General features: G+C 32.5%; 1 protein-coding gene across 1 annotated transcript in view; it reads left to right on the forward strand.

Annotated features, from left to right (window-relative positions):
* Positions 1–203: 203 nt before the first annotated feature.
* The window catches only part of LOC149897833 (uncharacterized), a 48,685-nt gene continuing 32,595 nt past the window's right edge, over positions 204–16,293 (forward strand). The window contains exon 1 of the mRNA XM_090115898.1: positions 204–416. The gene's annotated coding sequence lies outside the window, so the exon portion shown is untranslated. The remainder of the gene's footprint in view (positions 417–16,293) is intronic.

Below are 16,293 nucleotides of genomic sequence, written 5' to 3' on the forward strand. Positions count from 1 at the left end.
ATCATTGTTTCAATAAATTATAAACTTAACTTAATTTTTATTCCGTAATTAAATTATTATTTATTACTTATCTATTATAATAGTAATTGTAAAATATAAAAGTAGTTTTTGTGGAAGCGAGTGAGATGTATATATCGTGACTGTTTATTTCCGCTTACGTTTCCCGCGCAGGTTCAAGCGGTTCCACAAGTGCGGGTTGCGTATGCGCGCTAAAATATCATTCAGCGCGCGAACGTTATAGGATGTGCGCTTTCGAACCTACGAATTTTTAAAAACGTACGGGATTCCAAAAATAGGCGACCTTCGATTATTATTGTTATAATAATGTTAACACTGTTTTATTAGTGCATTTAATAGTTACAATTGTGTGTGAAGTGTGGATTTTTCATTTATTTCAGACAGCGCGCTATAAAATTGTAAGTCATTAATTTTTATATGCATGTAACTATATTTTTTGGCATTTACTTACAGGTTTAAGTACATAGGTACATCTGTATTGAATTTTCTTTGGTGAAAAACAAAGTAACTTGTATCCATTTAAGGTCGTTTGATCTCCGTTATTTTCTCGGATATGGCCTTAGTGCCTAGGATCTTGTAGAATCTAGACTCGCCTTGGGCTGAGTTGAAAGTAGGTTTTAGCGGAGTATTGTATCAGTGTTTGTTATTATTATGATAACGAGTTTACTTTCTAAACATATTCATGGATTATGGATAATACCTGAATACTTATCGGTTTAGTTTACGCCAATGATTTTGCATAACATTTTGTATAAAATTCGCAACAGTTTCTTTAGACACGCATTTATTTATTTTTTAATTTCGCCCTCATAGTTTTCTTTCTTTTAATAATTTAATGAAAGTTGAGTCCAAATTCCAAACTCCAAGAAGATTGGTACCTACTATACCTACCTACTACCAATTAAAAACTCGAATTATGTCCCTAACTTTTGAAATTCTTAAATGTATGGCCGTGTTATTGATCTTACATTATAATTTATATTGTACCAACTAGGTATGAAAAACTTCATTCACACTTTTTGTTGCCGTACATTCGGGCCCAGTATAAAATAATAAATATAAACATTTATAATAAAATGTTATTGAAGTTGCAAATAGTCTTGCATGAGTACAACTAGGTATTTAATATTTCCAAAGAAAAATCACACTATTTTCTCATTCATTACAGGTTCTTTTAACTTTTTGTAAACATATTAGTTATAGGTAACTCATACTTAATACTTTATTCAAGGCAAGTTTTTTTTGTTAAATACCTAACTAGGTATATCTTTATTTTATAGAGCGAGTATGTAAATTTGTGATACTTAACATTTGCAATGTGTGTGCTAAATTAGTATTGTATATTATTTAACTGTTAATACTTTTAAGTTTAAACGAAATAAAAAGTAATAAAAACAGTTACCTACTTATAAATGAAATAGGTTTTTTTTTCGTGAACTCTATCTGCCTAGAGACAAATCTAAAAATTCAGTCAGAATGCTTATTGAACTTTTTCGCTGAGAATTAAAAGAAAAGAAATGTATTGAGCAATATTTTTTTTAATATTGAACGTTTATTTTAAAAAATCACATAAGTACCTACCTAGGTATGTAGATATTGTATACAAACCCACACTGATACCTACATAGCCCATAGGTCACAAATACACATACGATCAAGGACAATATTATCGCAAAAGCTCATCTTATGATATTATGAACTTTAACAATCTAACTGAAAAATAAATTTAAGAATAAATAAATTAAAATTCCTAACTATTTTAACTCCAAATCTAGGAGTAAATAAAGCATAGCTTGCACTATCTTAGCGACATATAAAATGAGATATATTTATACCTACTTAATGTTAACGCCTTGATATTGTTTAATTGTTTCGTTATATAATGGAGGAGAGGGGAAGGAGAAAAATACTTTTCAGTAGTAACTAGGTATACTCAGAATATTATTGATAAGATACTATAATATTTTATCTTAAGATACTGTTATATTTTATATTACAGTATCTTAACGCATCCGGTATCAGCGTTCGGACCATCATTTTTCTTTTTGTCATTGCGTAGGTACTAAGACCCCTGTAGAACCGCCATCCTGTTACAAATGACGCGAAATTTTGTGGGTCATTTGTAAAAGGATGGCGGTTCTACAGGAGTCTTAGTACCCAATGACAAAAAGAAAAATGATGGTCCGAACGCTGATACCGGATGCGTTAAGATACTGTAATGCTAAGCGTCCATTACAGGCGGATCGGGCCGGGCCGCATCGCAACGGGCCGTCTCTAATGGACGCGCTCTTTGCTCCTGCGTCCACCTGTACGGGGCGCGGCGGATCGCCTAGGCGGATTTTATCTAACAGACGCTCGCCGCTCACATCCGCCTGCCTGCGTCCACTAGACGGGTCGGGGCGGGCCGGGCCGCAGCGCACCGCCGGCAGAAATCCGCCTGCGAAGCGATATCCGCCAATGCGTTGCGGCCCGCCCCGGCCCGATCCGTCGCTAATGGACGATGTTTCATACAAAACATAGGCCGGCGTATTTTTGCGTTGCGATGCGGCCCGGCCCGATCCGCCTAGTGGACGCCAGCCATAATATAAAATATAACAGTATCTTATGATAAAATATTATAGTACTAGCTGTGCCCGCGACTTCGTCCGCGTGGAATAGTGACTGCATAGTAGGTAGTTACTACTTAACTTTTATAGAATAAACACGTACTACCATAAATAATTAAACGAACTGTTAGTAAAATTTATTACTAAACTGAGCTTAAAAATAAAAATAAATTCCTTCCTTGTATGGATGTTTTTGACAATATATATAACCGTTTCTACGAAAAATCTATTTTTTCATTCGCTGATCTCAAAAATAAAAATTCAAATCACCAGAACGACAGGAAATTTTAATAATTTATTTTTAATTGTGTTTTGCACAATTTTGTTAAATTACGACTGGATGAAAATTTTGTTCGTGGTCGTCGTCGTTGTTGGTAAGGTGAACAAATCCTTATCAAAACATCATACGCTTAAGACAATAATTAGTATAATAGTTTTGACGTTTGTCTCAGCGCTCAGATCTTTCCTGTCTCACGCCGTAGTAACTAAACCGTTTTGACCGTGCAATAAAAATTAAATAAAAAAAAAAACTCAACGCAACGAAGAAAAGTGCATAGAAAAAGGAAAAAATGTTGTGTGGTTTGATGAAAACCACGGTAAAAGTGAAACTTAGGCACAAAATTATCGTATTTGTACGATAATGACTCCGAACACTGCTTTATACCTACTCGGCAGCCGACCGTCACGCGACATGCGCTACACAGACCAAAAAGTTTGAGACGATGTAATAAAAGTTTCACTAATTTTACAAACTTCCCGAAGATCATTAAAAATAAATTTACCATTTTAAATATTTATAAAAATAAAAAAACAAAGTCATCGGGGCTGCCATACCATCATTATCATATCATATACAATTATATTTTTTTTATAATGGTACTTAATTTTAAAGATCGTCGGGAAGTTTGTAAAATTATTATTTATTCCTTTTCCTTCGTTGCGTTGGGTTTTTCTTTTTAATTTTTAAATTTTTAACTTCGGTTTCTTATGTTCATGTGATATTTTCAAGTGAGCGAGACCTACCTCTACCTCCATATTACATTCCTACATCATATTGATATCTATAAGTTTGTTGCTCCTTGACATCTTTTAAGCTGGGCCGTAACCGTGCACAAATTGTAATGGATCACAGTGGCAAAAGAAGTGGTATCTTTAGGAAAAAAAATTGCCAAGAGCCAGGCCTATGTGGCTTTGAGTAGAGTTCAAAATTTCCAGGCTGTGGCTATCCTCTCGCTCCCATATCCCCCTCTTCTTTCACAGACTTTCAACCCTTCTCTTTCCACACCTAGTAAATGGCAGAACCGATTTTGATGTAAACCATATTATCTAATTATACCTATATGTACACGTCATATCCTGTCGTTTGATGCTCCATTTGGTTTATTTATCTAACCACTGTCATCCCTAAATGTAATAAACGGATGAACCGATTTCGATAAAACACATTGCTCTTTTATATTTTGATATGCCGCTTGAGTATATTATTTGACCACATTCGATTATTGTTCATTCCCACTTTCACCGCTGTAATCTAATAAATGGATAAACCGAATTGGATAAAAATATAACTAATATTTTTTCCCACATTCCCACTTTTACCTCTATATACCTAGGTATAATAAATGGATGAACCGATTTTGATACACTTTATCTAAGAACCAGCGTCGGAAAATATGCTGCCTAACACGCATCTAATTCGTATTACCTGTTAGACCTATTATTACGGTGGCACAAACAGACAAACATAGCGGTCAAACACTTATCACCCATCTTTTTGATGGTTAAAAATGGTTAAAAGGGGTTAAAAATATAATACGACATAATTTAAAGGACATTTTATGTATAAAATTTACCTAGAAGTAAGCATAATTCTAATTTGACCCCTTCCCCCCCTACTACCTCAGCTTACCCCCCCACCCTTGGGTACTTTCGATATGATCACCTGGACATTTATAAGGAATAATTACTGTAGCGTATAACAGATAACTTACGTTTTATCGTACACTGTATAGTGTACAATAGAATGCCTTTGCAAATGTTCGCCGTGAATACTTAAATGGTCATAACTTTTTTATTTACAAACCGATTAACATGAAATAAACACTTAATGTTAAATGAAGATTACCACAATATATTAGTGAAAACCGCATCTAAATCGGATAAGCCGTTTCTGAGATTAGCGTGCACAAACATACAGACAAACAGACAAAAAAAATTATAACTACAGTTTTGGGTTTGAGATCGATTTAATAATAACCCCTGCTATTTTTTTTACATATTTTCATTGTACAGACATCACTTTTCTAGAATTTTATTATAATATGTATTGAATATTGATTGACCACGCGCAAGGTTACTAATTTCCACTACATCCTCACGCAAATCGTCAATTTTTATGAACATTGAATCTGTAAATAAAAAAAAAATCAAAAGATAAGTGTACCTAATTTTAATAAAAAGCTACTAACAAATTAAGTTTTATCAAGAACTAAAGTGACCTTCTTTGGGCGTATAATATAGTCTTGTAAAAGTTATACATGATAAAAATAAAATTTCATCATTTTCTTATTTTGTCATAACTTTAACTAATTAAAAACATGAGTCTAACTATATAATTATAATAAACAATAAATATAAAAGCTACAACTTACCTTTTGTGGGAACGCAAGAAGGCGAAAATTAAAAAAAAGCCGAAGATTTTTAAAAATGTAACCAATGAACACAATCACTGTTATCTACTATTACCCAAAGAGAATACAAATACTACGTCTATTACCTATATAACTGTAACTAACATCAAATAATAAACATCTACCCTCACTTATAAAAATTTAGCATATTCACATGAAATATAAGCGCACCTGAAATTTACTCTGGGAAGATATGAATTATTTATTTAACTTTAAAAAAAAAAACAAACTCACCAACATCATAATATTTAAATTATGAATTTCCAAGGAGCGTTAATATTATGTAAATTGATTTAATTTTAATGAAATCTAATAGATGGCGCTGTTTTAAATTTGTCTTTATACTACTAAGATTCATTATACTGTTTCTCTGCCAAAATTACTTAAATGATGTAGTTTTTATAGTGTAAAGGTAGACAATAGCATGGCTTACTCAAAAACAACATTTAAACATGAGTCTTTATACATTGTACGCTGTCGTAGTACACGGAATACGTAAGAAAAATAAAGGTTCACAGCTCCTCCCCCGAAGGTGATAGCATGATAATATGTATATAACAGCCTGACCCGACCTGTTAGTAATATTCATGCAAAATTTGAAGTAAATCCGTGCAGTACTTTCTGAGATTAGCCTGGACAAACATACAGACAAACAGACAAACCGACAAACAGACAAACAGACAAACAGACAAAAATTCTAAAAACTATATTTTTGGCTTCTATATCGATTATAGATCATGGATTATGTATTCTTTTAAAAAAATATTCAATGTACAGTTTTGACTTTCCTACGATTTTATTATATGTATAGATCTTCACCGTGTGTGACGCGCTTTAGGATCCATAGTGGAACCACAGTATTACCATAAGTATTGTAATACTGTGGTGGAACTATAGACTATTTTTTTTACAAAATCTAATTACGATAATCCTAATCCTAATACTATCTAATATCTAATATCTAATATATATATTACTAGCTTTCCGCCCGCGGCTTCGCCCGCGTTTTCAAAGAAAAACACGTTCCCGTAGGATTTCCGGGATAAAACCTATCCTATGTCCTTTCTCGGGTATCAAAATATCTCTATAGGTACCAAATTTCATGCAAATTGGTTCAGTAGTTAAGGCGTGATTGAGTAACAGACAGACAGACAGAGTTACTTTCGCATTTATAATATTAGTATGGATAAAGGCGAAAGTTTGTAAGGATGTATGGATGTATGGATGTATGGATGTTTGTTACTCTTTCACGTAAAAACTACTGAACCGATTACAATGAAATTTAGCACACATATAGAGGGTAACTTGAATTAACACATAGGATAGTTTTTATCCCGGAAATCCCACGGGAACGGGAACTATGCGGGTTTTCCTTTTATAAACGCGGGCGAAGCCGCGGGCGGAAATCTAGTTAGGGTAATTGCGCTGGTTTGCCGTCCAGTTTCGGTTTTCGTCCATTTGACTGACCTGCTACAATCACGTGCGTGAAACTTGAATACAAACCTACCTTCCCGCGCAAGTTTGCACTTTTTACGTTCCATAATGTGTAAGCAACAGTACTATCAACATGAAAATTTGATTTGACAAGAAGAGAGTTCAAAAAATTAACGTAAAAGTGGCCGCTTCCCATCCGTGCCTTGCAGATGTCATCGCGCGAGAGAAAAATTTGCCGGCGACAAAAGTTCATGGTAAGTTAAATCACTGTTTTAGCTAGTTTATGTAATGTTTTTGGTACGTATGTTTAGATATAAGCCTATTAAACGCAATTAGAAGTGTTTATTATACTTTTTTTATAATATTCTTCGAAAAATTAAGTGGACGGATACTAGGTTACCAAATTCTCAAAATATTTGGTTTTCGTCCAAGTGGACGAAAACTCAAACAGCTAAGTACGTGAATATTTGTTAGGTTCTTTTTACTCTATCGGACCTTTAAAATACTGAATAGTTTCTCCCGAAGTGATCTTTATTGCTATTAGTTTAGACTTTTTGGTTTCCGTCCACTGCTTTGACAGTGCAGCCAAAATAAAAAAATATTTAAAGAAGTGGACGAAAACTAAATTTAGCTTTAAACGTTTTAGTTTTCGTCCATGAATGAGTATTGGAGTGGACAAAAATTAAAAATAGCTATTCTTTTGCATTACTTTTCGTCTTTTTTACGTATTGAAAAGTTTTCTATTCAGTATCTTCCTTATAAATAATAATTGGTGAGGGCCAGAGTGCTGTAGGTACCTAATATTGTCATTCATTCAGTCATGTATCATTCTCCTTATGTGAAGTAGAGTCAATTATTCGTAGCATAAATGGGGGTAGGTCAGACATAATACACTGTATTTTTCTTGATTATCATTCACTTGAGACATCTTTTATTCTAGGTCTGTTTTGCCAATGCAATATTTTTTTATTCTTCTTACTCAACGTATCCTAAGAAAGATCTTATTGTTTTTAGATGGCCTCGAAGGAGTCTAAGAAAGCTAGAAAAAAAAACGCTACGTAGGTACACTGAAGAATCTTTAATAAAGGCATCAGTAAGACAATAATGCATAGTTCAGTAAGGTATAGTATAGTTTATTTTAGTAGCTAAAACGTATTATTATGGCTGTGTTTAATATAGTACGTTTCATTTGATAAACAAAGTATTAGAATGAATATTTCTGTTTTTTGATGTAATTTCTCAGTCCTATAATTATTACTTTATTCATTTACATTGTAAGTAACGCATTCCTTTCTTCATTACGAATGATTAAACAGTCATCACTAACGCATATAAAGACTGCCAAGTGCTACATAGATCTCTAGTCTCTAGTGTTGACTAGTTATATTGATTATTATTAGTAAAACTAAACCTGTAAGGTAGTGAGAAATTGTGATGTTGATTAAATAAAAGTATATATTTACCTGTAATTGGTTTTTAACTTAATAATTGACCTACCCTCCTTTTTCTACACGGTGGTCGAAAACTAGCTTACACTAGGACGAAAACCAGTTTTTTTGGACGAAAACTAGCATATACCCTACTTTTGCAGAAAATAATTTAAATAAAAAGATACATCAAAATGATTTATTTTCACTTAATATCATCTTAAAGAAGACTATATAAGGACTAAATAAAAATATTATATGTTTAAGGAAGGGTGCTCCAAAATATTTATTTCGCATCACAAAGTTGGCAACTCCCATAACTGGACGAAAACCAGCGCAATCACCCTATGTATAAAGGCGAAAGTTTGTATGTATGGATGTTTGTTACTCTTTCACGCAAATACTACTGAACCGATTACAATGAAATTAAGCACACATATAGAGGGTAACTTGGATTAACACATAGGATAGGTTTTATCCCGGAAATTCCACGGGAACAGGTTTTTCTTTGAAAACGCGGGCGAAGCCGCGGGCGGAAAGCTAGTATCTTATGAAAGAATAGTTATAATATATAATATTATAACAGATTAAAAATACGAATTATTCAGTACGTATGTATATTTTTTTATTCTTCAGGGTAACGGTATTTAAGGGGTCGTTGACCATTTGCATCGTCTTTTATTTTGTTTTAATTTTTATTATATTATTTTTAACATAAAGAATGAGATAAATTAAAGTTAAAAATAACCTGATAATGAAAAAAGTAACAACAACAAATCATAGATTCATAGACTATTCCAGTCATTATTTTTCTGTGAAACTGACGGTTCGGAAAAAGTTTGAAAACTTATTTTGTTTCATTTCTACATTTCTATATTTTATATTGCACGCCTCATAAGCGAAGCGTTGAGGTGGGTACTACTGTCACTTCGCGCAAAACATCTGATTTTTCAAACTTAAAATGTCTTTATGTATCATACATTGCACTTGTAAGATAATACATACACACACATATTAAGAAAAAACACTATTTTTAACGTTCATGATATTTTTGATGTCATTTTTGTTATTTAACTAGTTAAAAAACAGTTTAAAAAAGTTCTGTCTTGGACGTCCGTGTGTCTGTACATGTGCGGATCCTTTTTCTTGTTAACACGATAGCGACCGAAATACTTTACTAATCGAGTCTTTTTTTTTTCTCTTACGCTTGAGTATGCTCAGGAATAGAACCCTTTCATTTTTCAGGGTCTGATTCGATGTGGTTTAATTGTTATTAAATAAACAAAAATAATAATTAATAAATATTTATTAAAAAAAAATTATGAGGCGTGCACTTTTGGATTTTCCAAATTATTTGCTATGCTCGGAACTGTACTAATTAGGGTTCTGTATGAATTATATGAAAGAAAAGTTAGGATTTGTTGTCTTTTTGTTGTTTTAAACATAATGAAATATATTTTATAACTTTGTATAACGATAAGAAAGATATCTTTGCTTTTAATATTTTTTGTACAAAGCTCCAAATTTTATCATCAATAGCATCTTTACAAATTTTTATCACTCGGTAGGTTCGGTAGATTACAAGATTGTTAAAAAATTAAAAAAAAAATAGATTTTAGACTATATTTTCGGTATATCCCTGAATGACTTGTGTAACTCATAAAGGGTGTCCCGGCAAAATATAACGTTTGCTATAATATAGGTATTAATAAAAGTACGATTTATACGGATATGGATTACTGAACGTCTGAACGGTATATTTTATGATATAGTATGATACATTGCGGTTCAAACACTCAGTAAATTCGTAAATAGCCATGAGCAATTAGGACAAGGCCTATATGAATAACTCCTGGAATTGTTATAATTCATTGAGAAACGCGAAATATTCTTGTTATGACTCGAAACTTTGAAGGCTAATTCATATTATGCATATTATAAGGCTTTTTTCGAAGCTTGCGTAAAACAATGACGAAGTTGCCATATATGCATATATATATGCATATATGGCAACTTCGTCATATATATATGCATATATGCCATATTGACAACTAAATTTCCGCCCGCGGCTTCGCCCGCGTTTTTAAAGGAAAACTCGCATAGTGGGACTATGCGAGTTTTCCTTGGGATTTCCGGTATAAAACCTATCCTATGTGTTAATCCAAGTTAAATAATCTATTTTTACAAACATTAAACAATGATTTAAAAAAACATGATCGATTTTTATTATTGTTAGGCAAATTAATTCATTTTCTACACAATTATACCCACCTTCATATTATGAATTCTGGAATTGACTATGTTCAGATTTTTAATAGGAATTTGATAAATGTTTAGTTCAATAATGGATAATAACATAAAAAGCACATTTTATCAACAAGTATAAACCAATTAAAAAATCAGCCAAACTTTTGTTTTCAAACACCGAGGGCACGTGTACTGCCTTGTAATTAAACTAGATAGTGACCACTTCCGAGATGCACTGCCAAATTTGATTGGCACCAGTGCACTAGTTCCGTAAACTTACCAGCTACAGGATGACAAACTTTATATTTTTAGACTAGATAATCGATTTTACAAGAATCTATGCCTCCGAGGAATACACTACAATATCCTTTCTTTAACGCACACACACACACAGAAGAATAAGAAAAGAAAAAAGAGAGAAACATAGGCGCTCTTATCGCTTAATCAATATCCTTTATCCAGTAATGATAGGCTGTACCTCAGAAGGATAAAAAATAGTTAAGTATTAGATACTTTTCCTTCCTCCTGAATACCTTGTTTAGAAGGAAGGCCAATTGCTTGCCAAAAAGCTATATAGTTTTGTACACTGCAAAGCTCTCTTCAGCTGTGGTTTCATTCAGCCATCACATAGAGTATGGCCTAGAACTGCATAAAGGTACTAGACATTTATAGTAGTAACATAGTTTCTGAACATGGACATATGACCTGATTAAAATGGCAGGATGCAAGATGCGAGCTCATGGAAATCATCGTTTTGGAAATTTTCTGTTTTGTTATGAACATAAGATCTAATAGCTGATTTTAAAATGATGATATTTCCTAAGTGATCAAAATTCAAAATGCATTTTTGTATCTATTTAACTGTTACCTCATTTATAAATAGCGTTATTATATCATCATCATATACGTATATTTTTGTTATGCAAAATTCCCTTAAATCTGAACGGACCTTCGAATTCAACCATTCCATTCTTTTTTACTATCTCCTTACGTAATGCATGATGCATTGGCCACTCACCTCAATCGCACATGCATGAGTAAAGTTCTTAAAACATTGTAATCGAAGGATTTAATGTAAACAGTAGTATGACATCAGAGTGGACTAGCTATATTAAAACTTGGCGGTTCGCCATCCCGGCTCTATCGATATGGATCATAGGAGACGCGTTTAGAATACAATTCACTTTCGTTTTAGTAGGGTTATAACTGATAATCTATTAGGAAAATATAGCCAATCTATGGTTGGGTTTTATTTTATTGGAGAAAGCAGTTTCACTAGTAGTGAATAGTATTATAATTTGTGGTTTAGTAGAAAAGCTCTATACAGACCCGGAAATTGAGAGTAGCAGAAGAAACCATTAAAAATAATAGAAGGGCATTCAGACGTACTTTAACAAACAACTTTTGTCGGTGATTTCGCACTTGGCCATTTTATATTTTAAATATTTCTTGTAATTTAACACCTTGTAAGTAATTGGTTTTAATTTGTTTTTATTAATCATCATGTAAATAAAAATTTTGCACTTACCACATATAGATTTAAATTTTTCGATTGGAGCTTTATGAATAATAAAATGAACTTTTCAGGGTAGCTACCTGATAGTTAGAGCAAGTTTTTTAAAGCCAAACGAAAATCTTGTGATTTTATTTTTTTACGGGCCCTTGAAGTTGTGAACATACTGGATAATTTTATCTTTCTTGACATTCAATTCTTTTTTTTATTCCATTCAAAGATCTAACGATAGTAAATGTTACCATACTGAATAGTGAATTGGCCTATCTTTCAGCTTAGCACCCAAAAAAAAATCAAGCATCCACCCTAATAAGTCCCGTCACCATAAATAATACATATTACCACCACCATAAATCTCATCGTACTCGGCAATCAGTGAAAATTAAAAAAAAAACGCCATATCTCCGAAAATACGAAAAATCGCATGACATACTGATACATGGGGGTGATTCGGATAGCCCTAGAGGTTCTGTACCTCCTGGGCCAGGAGTCCAGGCATCAGTATATCCATACTTCTTGGGACACCCTGTATAGGCTATACCATAAATGTGAAAACAATGGACTTTTACTAATTTTGTTATTGTAGTTAAAGTCTCGATAATATTATAATCTCTCATAAGGAGTGGATATGTAAATGCGACCATTTCGTGAAATGATCGATCATATCATGAAATGAGCAAATCTACGATATGGCCACGACATATGCATTCAAGACAGAAAAAGACTGCCACCGAATTTCAGGAGAAAGATCTGATAAACATACTAATATTATTATCCACTATCAATGATCAATTTCAAATGGAGTTAAAATTATAATGTAAGTTTTAACACGTTACAACAAAGACTACGTGACCCACAACATTATAGCTGTATACGAAATAGGGTTTTTTATTATCCTCAACAATATCGAAGGCCCATGAGCATTAATGTGTCATTATTTCTCAAAATCGTGTCAAGAACAAGTCCTGTGATGACTCGACTTTAGGTCATTTGGTAACCAAAACAAAATATTACAAGTAATTATAAGTAATTAATAGTCATGTTTCTGTAAGCTTATTTCTGTTTATTTTTATTTGCATCATGTTTATTGCATACGCATTTGCGGTTCTTACACTTTTATTAGTCACTTTTGCCTGTTCGGTTTTTTTTCTAATTTTTAGGTCAAGTCTATAAGTTTTTACCAGCTTCATTCCAGTTTATTTTTTCTCTTACAGAAGTACGTTTCGCGGAAAAAAGCAACTAGAATGATGATAGTTTATTTATATACTTAATAGTATGTACCTAGAAAGTTACTATTGTATCACATTACATAACCTCACTCAATATACTTTTCCAAAACATAAATTACAATGCTCTAATATACTTACTTCTAGTATATATGTATATTTGAAAATCTTGAAATGTTATCACTCCACTAGCATTTAAAAGCCATTAGAAATAATATTCTCATACACGTCTCTAACATCAAACGTTGATGTTCCTTTGTTTATTTCGTGGCGATTCATAATGCCAAATTATAATTAGTTTTCTTAGAAATGACGTGTCTCTATGTCGCGTCGTGGCTATGATATTTTTGGTACTGGGGGCTGCCAAGTGGGTCTATAGGAATTAGGAAGTTGCATCATGGGCTTGTGTCTAGACTGATTTTTAATCTGTAAATGTCAAGTGCAGGTGAAAGTATGATTGAAGGGTGATACTTTATTCGGATTGTGCTTCCATTGGCAATGTTATATCACGAAAGTCATGTTCTTAGGTCAATTTTTTACATCATTAGCATAAAATGTACCTATCCATGGTTCTATCAGACAGTTCTTATTACATATTATTAATCTTGATTAAAATCTAATATATGTATATATACCTATAATAATCTATCATTAACATTATTTGTATACCTATAACCTGGCTCATAACATGTTCGTTTAAAATATAATCGCATATATACAGGGTGTCCCACTGTTGGTATACTAAGCCCAAAGGAGGTTATAGTTTTGCATACGCTAAGTACGTAAAAATACTTATAAAATTCCAAACACATTTTTTTTTCAAGTAGATGAATTCTTAAAACTCTTATGTGTACACCCATAACAGGCAACCCGCCCAACTTTGTCACCAGCACATGAGCTATCGTTTAAGATTATGTTTTCATAGACAAAATGCTCACATTAGAAAACGGTATATGCCGGCTGCTCGAATCTAGAGAAGAAAACATGGATTTTCAGGAAAAATTTAGCAAAAAACTTTTGACGTAATTTTGTTGCTTAAGTATTTTTTACGTGATCAGTGTATGCAAAACTACAAGTCCCTTCGCGCTTAGTATACCAATAGTGGGACACCCTGTATAACCAGACTGTTCAGGGTTACAAAAACACTTAAAATTCTCCATAAAAATTATCGAAGCGTTTTAATTAATACGATTTCGTATTTCCTCAACACGCAAGCCTAAAGTCTAATCTCGCGAATTTCTTATTTTTAGCATTTAAAATTCGACACACGTTATCAAGTCAAACCTGTTCCTTGCACCCATTTAGATAACCTTGCTTATCCGACGTGAAGTTAAACAAAATATAAATTATTTATACAACAAGCAATACTCCTAGCTGACTAGCTGTGACTCGCGGCTTCATCCGCAGTCAAAAACTTTCATTCAGGAACGGTAGACGAGAGTATTTGATATGAATTTCAGATTGATCGCGTTTCTTAAAAAACAGACCGACAAACGGATAACAAAGTCTATACCTAAGGGTTAAAAATTTTCCTTTTGTGGTTCGGAACCCTAAAAAGAAACCTGTATTTGACCTTGGGCCTTCAAATGTTTTCATTACAAATATTATCCAAATAAGCTATGGTGTATCCCTGAAAGATAAACAGACATACAGAGTAGAGTACAGACTTTCGCGTTTAAGTGCGGATACGTGTATAGTACGGAGTACCTACAGTTTTAATTGGCAAAATTGGTTTGTTTGAATGAGATCACAGGGCGACCTTCAGTTATTTCATTATTTGGCATTTTGAAGCAAATTAATGATGTAAATTTTTATATGGGCTTTAAACGTATTTAATTGTCGCTATTCGATTTTGGATTTTTATAATTTTGAGAATTTTTAGTGTTTGTTTTATATTTTTTAGTACCTATAACATACTAAAATTACATATAACATAACATAACATAGTCTCAACTCTCAAGTGCCTATATAGGTTGAATGCCCTTTCGACCGCTGATCGGTCAAAAACCTAAACAATTAGCACATTATTGCTCTCCCTTCAAGAATGAGTAATCGCTAATTACTTCACATTATTTTAGCACTTACAAGCAAGTATTTTATCATATGGAACGGTTCATTTGAGAGATTATTCCTTACAAATGTGCTCGTAGAATTTAAATAGTTTTTTACTTTTTTGGAATAAACGTTTATACTATATAAAGACTAAGCAGTACTATGAACTATTCTGTGCTATAAGTTGACTAGAAGCACACAATAATAACTACATAGTATCTTGCTAGAAGTCAGGGTAAAATTTACTATTGTAGTACACTCAAACTCAAAAAATCTTTTTTTTTTTCCAATAAATTTATTTGATTTCAATGTAAATATAACTTAAAACCTGTTTTAGAAAAAAAAAACATTTGACATAATATTCATATTATGTAGTTAGCAAACAACGTGAATGGTAAATAATTTGTTTTAAAATTAAAATACACACATAATATTTTTTTATTTTTACATTCATTATCATTGATTATGTAGTGTCACGTCATTTCATAAACTATTAACGTCAAAACAAAGACAGGCTAATATAATTAATTATGTATTCCTTTTTATTACCTTTATGTTTGCCGTGTTGGGCGTGAAATTATTTAGGTCATAATGTACTTTATTTAAGGCTCAATTAATTTATTTTTCTTCAGTATTTCAATAAAATTAACCCTTTAATTTGCAATGAAATATGCAGTTTTAATTTTTAACTACAAAATAAACTGAACATATTTATTTTGTGAATTCGGTTAATTTTTATCTCAATAGTATCAAGTCAATAACCTTCTATGTGCAATTGAGTAACGACTGTCATAGAAAACATCATATTCTTCTCTATTTAAGTTTACATACAGCAGTAACATCGTGAATTCGAATCCCGGTAGGATTATTAAAATGTTATGCTCTATTAGGACACAGAAGGCTGTTCACTGGTCCGTGTATTCTGCCCATTCCATAATACCTATAATAAACTCGTGTATTTGCCTCAATAACATACACAGTTTATAGCATAATGTATGTAAGTTGTAAACATTCGAATGACATTCAAGTAAAATCACGATATGACATCACTAGGTCGGGACAGGTTATAACACAAATATG

This window comes from Colias eurytheme, chromosome 24 (assembly GCF_061535395.1).
Source record: "Colias eurytheme isolate Ceu_HAF_F1 chromosome 24, ilColEury1 Martin Lab GWU primary, whole genome shotgun sequence".
Classification (NCBI taxonomy): domain Eukaryota; kingdom Metazoa; phylum Arthropoda; class Insecta; order Lepidoptera; family Pieridae; genus Colias; species Colias eurytheme.